This window comes from Lepidochelys kempii, chromosome 7 (genome assembly GCF_965140285.1).
Source record: "Lepidochelys kempii isolate rLepKem1 chromosome 7, rLepKem1.hap1, whole genome shotgun sequence".
NCBI lineage: Eukaryota > Metazoa > Chordata > Testudines > Cheloniidae > Lepidochelys > Lepidochelys kempii.
The window spans coordinates 104,354,125-104,362,731 of NC_136386.1; positions in this window are offsets into that span (position 1 = coordinate 104,354,125).

Genomic DNA, 8,607 nt, shown 5'->3' on the forward strand with positions numbered 1-8,607 from the left:
TGTACTCCCCAATGCCATGCTAGAGCCTCTACATTTATTTGACAAATAAAATTTGCAGAATTTTAAAATATTGCTTGCAGAATTTTTACTTTTTGGTGCAGAATGCCCTCCGGAGTAATGGTCCCCTAAAGGAACAGATGAAATCAACTATCCATGTATTTAAGTTTCAATGAAACCTTGAAAAGAGAAGAATCCTAAACCCTTGTGAAATAGCAGGTATTCTGATTATAGAGTTTCCCCTCAATACATTCTATTGCCCATATCAAACACAACTCATGGGCTGATTAGCTTATGCTGTACCTGATTTGACAACTCCGTGGTTCTCAATGGAGTTACAGCAAGGAGAGATTTAGCTCAGGGAACTCATAGTATTTTGTAAATCGTTGGTTCAAAGAGGGCAATTGCTGCAAGATACATAGAATCATAGGACTGGAAGGGACCTTAAGAGGTCATCTAGTCCAGGCCCCTGCAATCATGGCAGGACTAAGTATTATCTAGACCATCCCTGACAGGTGTTTGTCTAACCTGCTCTTAAAAATCTCCAATTATGGAGATTCCACAACCTCCCTAGGTAATTTATTCCAGCGCTTAACCACCCTCACAGTTAGGAAGTTTTTCCTAAACCACCCCATTGCTTCTTGTCTTAGCCTCAGAGGTTACAGAGAACAATTTTTCTCCCTCCTCCTTGTAACAACCTTTTATGTACTTGAAAACAGTTATGTCCCCTCTCAGTCTTCTCTTCTCCAGACTAAATAAACCCAATTTTTTCAATCTTCCTTCATAGGTCATGTTTTCTAGACCTTTAATCATTTTTGTTGCTCTTCTCTGAACTTTCTCCAGTTTGTCCACATCTTTCCTGAAACGTGGCACCCAGAACTAGACACACTACTCCAGTTGAGGCCTAATCAGTACAGAGTAGAGTGGAAGAATGACTTCTTGTGTCTTGCTTACAACACTCCTGCTAATACATCCCAGAATGCATGCACCAGGTTTGAAGTGTGGGGACAAGTTTGATGCCTTGTTTACATAAAATAACCCTTTTAACACTGGACTAAGCCATATCATTTCTTACATGTTCCCAGGATGATTGACACTCTTGGGCCTACCAATGCAAAAGTATCAACTCAAGTAAGACCTGTCCCTGACTATAGTCTTTGTATCTAAGATACCTAACACTCAGAGTACAAATGTTCTTTCTTTGTTCATTATTTTTAGTGCCCATCTGTCTTGAATTGGGAATTGCAAGCACTTTGATAAATAAACTGAGACATGGCATAGCTTTTCTATAGCTTGGATAAGTAACTCAGTATCTGCTGCTGAAATGAGACAGATTTCTCACAGGACTGTTCGCTCCATCACATCTGAAATTGTTAAGTCTTCCACTGCATCACTGCACTAGGAGAAGTGTCCCACCCTCTCTCCCATCACTGGAAAGGGCACACTCGTTCCAGAGATCTGCTAGATCAGGGCACCAATGCTAATTAGAGATGGGCCCAAATGACAATGTCTGAATTTGGGTACAAACTACCCCAAAAACATGGATCAGGGATTTTAGTTCAAGACGATCGCTCATCCAACAAGATGTAGAACCCTTCATTGCTTACAACCACCTCGGTGGGAGGTATTTGGAAGAAGTAATATTAGTTTTGTCTATGAATTATCAGTCTCAGTGTGCTTTAATTGTTATTTCTTAGTGAAAAGGGAGTTTGGCTTTTGGTCTTGAAAGGCTGAAGGAATTTCCCAGCTATACTAAAACTGTCGGATTATTTGGCAAGAGGAAGCACTTGATTTTGTGTGGAGGGGAGGGAATTCCAATTCCAACCCCCCAGAAAACATACAATTGCGTATCCCAGCTAGACCCACTAAAAACCCTGCCTGTAGTCACCAGGCAAGCATGATGCTGTCTTGACCAGCCTTCCTGGAGGAGTTAGTTCTTCCACAGGCTAATTTATTATGTTACAATATGTTGAACACAGCTGTGGAGTAGGGTAGCAAATGCCAAAAGCCATCAATATCAGTCTTTGTGAAATGCTTAAGCTAACAGCTTTTGGGCCTTGGTCTTTGCTACCCAGATGTATAAACCAGTGCCCTCTCTCTTCGTCTGCTATCCCCCCTCCACACACACACACACCCCACCTCTCCCTGAATAAAGCAGTAGACTCGTACTCAATCCTCTAGCCACTAGAGGGCAAAACTGTTTAATGCTATTTAAGTTCTTCTCCAGTGAAACCCTCCACCTGACCTGTTAATGCAGAAACATTTATTAATATAGCACTATATAGTGATCCTCCACATTGGCTCCGAAGAGGCTGGTGCAGAGAAAGCCATTGAGGACAACTGAAGAGGTGGGGCCACAGGATATGCCATTAGGTGGATCAGGTGGCCCAAGCTCTCCACGTACAGTGGGTGCATACGGGCAGCTGCCATTATTCTAGTCCTTTGGCTGGAATTGCTGCCTCAGAGGTGGTGTGGTGAAGCCCCAAGGCCTGCCCCACATATTGGTGGGATGTATGTGTCAATTCTCCTCCCCAGACTAGTACTCTACACAAAGCACCATTTCTCTGGCTTTCTGCAGGTGGGGAAATTTTATCCAAGTACAAACACTGCCCTCTCACAATTAAACACTAGGAATGGGGATGGTTCACAGGCTTTGGAATGGGATAAGAAGCCGGCCTTCCATGGCTTGGCACTGATTTGGAAATGATTGGGATGGGTAGTGACACACTATTCCCAACTGATGACAGGTTGAGAATTCTGGCACATCATAATAGTTACTACCATCCCTGCTGAGTGGTTAATAGATTAAATTGGGCTGAAAACAGGCCAAATTCACTGCTGGCATCTTGGGTGAAAGTCCACAGATTAAACACTTACAAGGATAATGAGAACATCCATATAATTACATTAAATAAAAAAAGTGTGTTAATGATATAAACCCTCGTGCTTCAGTGCATAAAGCAATGGTGAACTGATGGGGGCAGGAAGAAATGACCCCTATGGGCAGCTTATTCCATAACTGTCCATCGGAGATTCTTGTAACTTTCTCTGCAGCCCTTGGTTGCTCACAGAAGGAGTACATAAACCCCCCGAAAAGCTGTTCACAGAATAAGCTTGTTTAAGAATTACTTACTTACACTAAACTATTATCGAGACAGAAACACAGGGGAGATTTCTTAAATTAATATGCAAAGAAATAAAGCTATAGTCTGAGGGAGTAACATAGTTAGTGCCTAGATATGATGGCTGAGTTAGGAAAGCTAGGTTCTAATCCTGGTTTCACACCAGCTTGCTGTGTAGGCTTGTGCAAGTCATGTGACTTTCCTGTGTCTCCATTTCCCCACTGGTGAGGTAATACTATGTCCCTGCTTCACAGAGGTGCTGCAAAACTTAATCCCAGGATTTGTAAATTGCTTTGAGATCCTTGGGTAGAAGGCATTATTGTAACCACTAAGTATTGTTGAACAAAACCTCCAGTGCAACAAGAAAGTATCTAACAAAAGAGGAGATTTGGAGTTCTGGTCTACTTGTTAAATTAGGAGCTTGGGACTCCTGGGTTCTGTTTTCACCTCTACAACAAATGCATATGAGCTTGTGCAAGCCAAAACTTCGGTGCCTCAGTAAAATGGGCATACTGTAATCAAACTGTACACCACTATACTAAGAGGCATAATTAATTACTGAAAACTGATTCAGGAGCCTCGGAAGATAGCCAGTACAAGTACAAAATATTAATCTCTTTTCTGTATACAATGGAATTATAGCATTTCACAGAACAAAGAGGAACCTTTCAAATGAATGACTCAAAAGTGTGACAGTAACTTTCCAGATAGGTACACATGACCTGCGCTAATGTCAACTTTGACTTGAAGAACTTACTAGGGTGAGATCTAGCTTGTAAAAGTCTCCTCATCCAGTCCTTCAAATCTCCCAAAATAAAGAGGTGGCCATGTTGCTACGGTGCTACATCTCACCATGGCTGAGGAAGCTAAAGTGTAAAGCAAGCTCTTACAAAACCACAGGAGCGGTCGCTAGGCATAGGTGCAGTTTGACTTCTATATATCGGGGACAGCTCCAGTGAGGCCAATGGGGAGGCATATTCTGTGCCTGCCTGACACTTACATTTCGAGGGGACAATGCTCCCCTTATTCCCCCCCCCCATGCTTGTAAACCTCCCAAATGGAGGATTTAATCTATTTTGCAAAAATAATTTGAGAAGCAGGTTTACCACGCTCATGCTTGCCGAACAGCACAAATTGTTACTCTCATTGTTGAATGTCCTTCCTTCTCTGAAGGGACTTCTTTAAAGTTCCACAGCCATTCAGGATTTATCATCTGTTGTCAGAAGGATTCTGAGGCTTTCGAAACAATTAAGGTAGAATTATCTCCAAATTTATGGGGATATTAAGAATTTTAGAGGAAAAAGACCCAACAACAACAAAACCCCCTCAGTTATTTCATCTGGAACCAACTGTTCAAAGATGAGAGCAATAAAAGGCAAAAAAGCACACAAACTTAGCAAGGAAACTATATATCCACCACCAAAGGCATGCTGATAAGTCAATTCACTGGAGGGAAAACATCTGCCTTATGCATCACAGTATGTCTGTTCCAGAACATCCAGGATCAAATACAGAGAAGTCATCTTTAAAAAACATTATGATGCCTGGATGAAAAACCAATTGCTTCCTTAATATTCTTTAAATAGCTACAATCTGGATATTGAATACACCAAATCCTAGCTCCCAAAGCAGATGTTTTATTCCTGAGTTGGCAGACAGCCTGAAACACTAACTCAGAGAGGTGAGAACTGCCCCTTTCATTTCAAAGGGATATCAATTTTGAAACAAATATAATGTAAGCAACGACATTATTTTGCTACTGATCATTTTGGCAGAAAAAAGACAAACGTGCTCACCCCACAAACCCAAACTGCTTCCCATGCCACCTAGGTTGACAAAAGCCCCAGTTGTCCCGAACTGCCAAAGCCTCCAACTTTCCCCATCTCTCCCAAGAATTTGTATGATGCCAGAGTCAATGTGGACCCAGCCACATAGTTTAGGTCCAGCTTGCTGCACAGTACCTGGAGCTTTGGCTCTCAGATCCAAGGAACCCGGAATCAAGGAAGGCCTATCTTTGGCAGCCCACAGTTCCAATGACCCAACAATAACCGGACTGTTAGCTGCCAGACACCAGTTCTATCTGCTGGTCTGCAGCACTCATACACATCTGACCTGTTCTGCCACCATGGAAGACAATGGAAGAGAGAAGTCCCGCCTGTGGATCTATGTCCCTCAGTTTTTCAGCAGATCATAGATTGACAGACTTTGAAATCCAAGTACTGGCTCGCAGGTTATTTTGGAGTGTTTTGCCTACAAAGTAGTTTCAAATTATGAGTGGGTTGATTCTCTCACAACACTGAGCAGATCAGATAAATCTGCCCTCGAGGGCTGTCATCTCTACCCAGAGCAGTTTTAGCTGTTGTTCTTGCTCAAGGCAGGCCCCAGAAGTGAAGCCAACACAGAGTGAACACCCCTATTATGCAGTACTTATTCCCTAGTCTCTTAAAACATGAAGACTTAGAGCCTCATCCCTGCTTGGGCATCAGTGGGTCGTGAGGTTATAACATGGGGGGGGGGGAGGAGGGGAGAGTCATGAGCTGTCAGCCTCCACCCCAAACCCCGCTTTGCCTCCAGCATTTATAATAGTGTTAAATGTATAAAAAGTGTCTTTAATTTATAAGGGGAGGGGGCTCACTCAGCAGCTTGCTGTGTGAAAGGGGTCACCAATACAAAAGTTTGAGAACCACTGAGCTAAGGAATATTCCCGCAGTGCAAGCACTGCAGAAGTCAGCCATAAGGCTTCAAAGACCCCCTAGCAAGCTCTGTTGTTGGGGGCATACCAAGGCAGGGCTGGAGATTTCAGGCACAGACCATCCAACAGCCTTAGGGTGCTGTAACTTAGACAGCCCTAGAGTCTGTCTAAATTATCCGGTGAGCATCTCCAGCTCCCAGAGCAGCCCAGGATCAGGAAATGAATAGGTGGCTTACAGTCACCTTACCCTTCCTCCCCATGGGATGCAAATTCTGTGCTGTCTCCCTTATCGACACTGTACAGAATCTTGCCCAAGTATGTTGGTCAGTCATGGACATTGTTGCCACATACCAATACCAGCCAAGTACCAGGTTTTCTGTCCACCTACCTGACGGCAAAACTTGATGCAACTGTTCTTCTGCTTACAAACGATCAGTGGTAGACATGAACGCCACTTAAAAATACTTTTAGCTTTACCAGAACTAAAAAATAAAATGAACAGGATTGTAACAGTTGAGAGACATGATTCAGAGACTTGCAGTCTTCAGTGACAAGATAAGATTTGAAGGAGTATGGAATCATGGTCTCTTTCATAGTTATCCCTTCACCTTGAACCTCTGGATCTGTGACAGGAGCATGGGCCTAACAGTCACTATATATCTAGATAGTTCTGGAAAGTATAGCATCCAGGCACTGGCTGCCATGAGTAGGAATCAGCATATACCAATCATAATAGAGAACTGACAGGCGTTTTGTTCAATCTCTGCAGGAATTATTCTTGTTTTCTCCTACTCTTGCAATGTAACATCAGATACCATTATGCAATAGAGTCATTTACAGAATAAATCATTAAACTAAACAGTAAGACGACAACACGGAGACAATCTACAGCATATTTTCAATCTGCAGAAGTATTCTCCCAAGTAAATACTCAGGCTATGAAATATTAACTGGAGCATTTCATCTGATGGGGGTAAAGAGGATAGGCAGGGCGTGGGTGAGGAATGCAAATAAGATGCAAATTATTTGAGTACTATGTAACCAAGGTTAGAATTTATGCCTGAGATTGCTGTTACAATGCACATCTCAGTATCTAACAGCTTACTAATGACACTGTGTGAGCTGATTTCTTTTTTTAAAGTCTACATTGTATTGTAGGTTGATTATTACACACATTTTGAAATGTAACCCTCATTGCACTAGGCAAGAGAAAGTAAGGGCAAGATTCTGCTAAGGGTTAAACAATAATTCTCAAAGCTCACAAATTACCTTTTAAAATAAAAACATCTGGGCAAATGGTAGTATAAAAGCTAAATATTAGTTCAGTCAGATGCTCGTACACGCATAACCTTTTCATTGATGTTTCCTCGAACATTTTATACTGAAGTTAGAAACAGGTGTTTGTTTTGGACAAACAGTCATCATAGTCAGGTTTTGCCAGAAATGCAGCAAAAGAGCGGATGGAAGGAATCTTGTTTGAAAAAAAGAAAAGTAAAAAATATCTGCAGAGATCTCTTTTCTGAAGAAAAACAGATGCCAGAACTTTGCATCGAAGCTCATCTGTACATAATTAAAACAAACAAAAAAAAAAAATGGTGATTCAGTACTTGGTACTAGCTCAAAAATATCCAGGTAATCTGCTTCTAAAACCAGTGATGTAAGAAAAAAATTAAATTTAAGTATGCTGATCCGATGCTGGTTGTCGTGAGTGCATGCTTTTAGCATAGACTGAGTAAAAAATAAATAAATAAAATAATCAGCAGATCCCTTCCCCCCATCTTCCACCCCCCCCTTTCAGATTGACACATACAGCAGCAAAAGCAGATAAAGTAACAATATCCTGTTAAACTGTTTTTCAAAAAGTGTCAGGACAAGCAACATACAGACATTCATATGGAGCAAGTGCATCTGAGAACTAAGTGGTTGGAGGTGTTGACAAAAAAATTAAGAACTGAATAATTAAGCTTGAGAATTAACACTCCAGGAAGCTAGATGAGGATGCTCATATTGTGGCTGCCAATGAGGTATTGTTCTGTGGGCAAACATAGGACTTCCTATTCCTATGTCATCAATCAAGTCTTTTCAGAAGCACTATATTCCCTTAATGGTTTCTTTTATCTGTCCAGGGGGAAGTCATAATTACCACCATTTCCAATATTCATAGATTTCTATTGTCTTTCGCGATGAACATTTAGAAAAAGCTGTACTCAAGCCAGAATTTGAAAAATACAATAACTACCCTATATTTTGTGAATACAGCTTTGTTACTATGCCGCAAATACTAGTTGATTTTTTTTTTGCCCGCTGGCAAATCACAATTCCTGCAGATAGTTGGGGGTTTTTTATGCTCAGAAAGAAAGTCTGCATGGTTGAGGCTTGGAAACCTTATGCTTAAACCCCATATATGAACCACTGACCTTCTTTGTGTATTACTATCTCTTCTGACTACTGCATTATGGTCATCATCCAATCGTATTGTCAAAAGGAGCATGACAAACCTGCAAAGACAACACTTCCTTGTGTCTTTCTGTAGCAAAATATTTACTCTATTTTACAAATATTGATCCTTTATGCTTGTTTATGAGTGATTACCGTAGCTGAAAATATCCACATCGAAGTGCTAAGAGTTGGAGGGCTTTCATTATGCACTCTCCCCTTCCACAATCATTCTGATGTGCAATAGGGTGAAATGAAAATTATTCCCTCACAGTTGTCGTATTTCTGTTGTAGGAAAAGATTACAAAATTTTGTTATGCCTGGGTGGGCATGAACAATGTGAACAAGAATGGCATACAA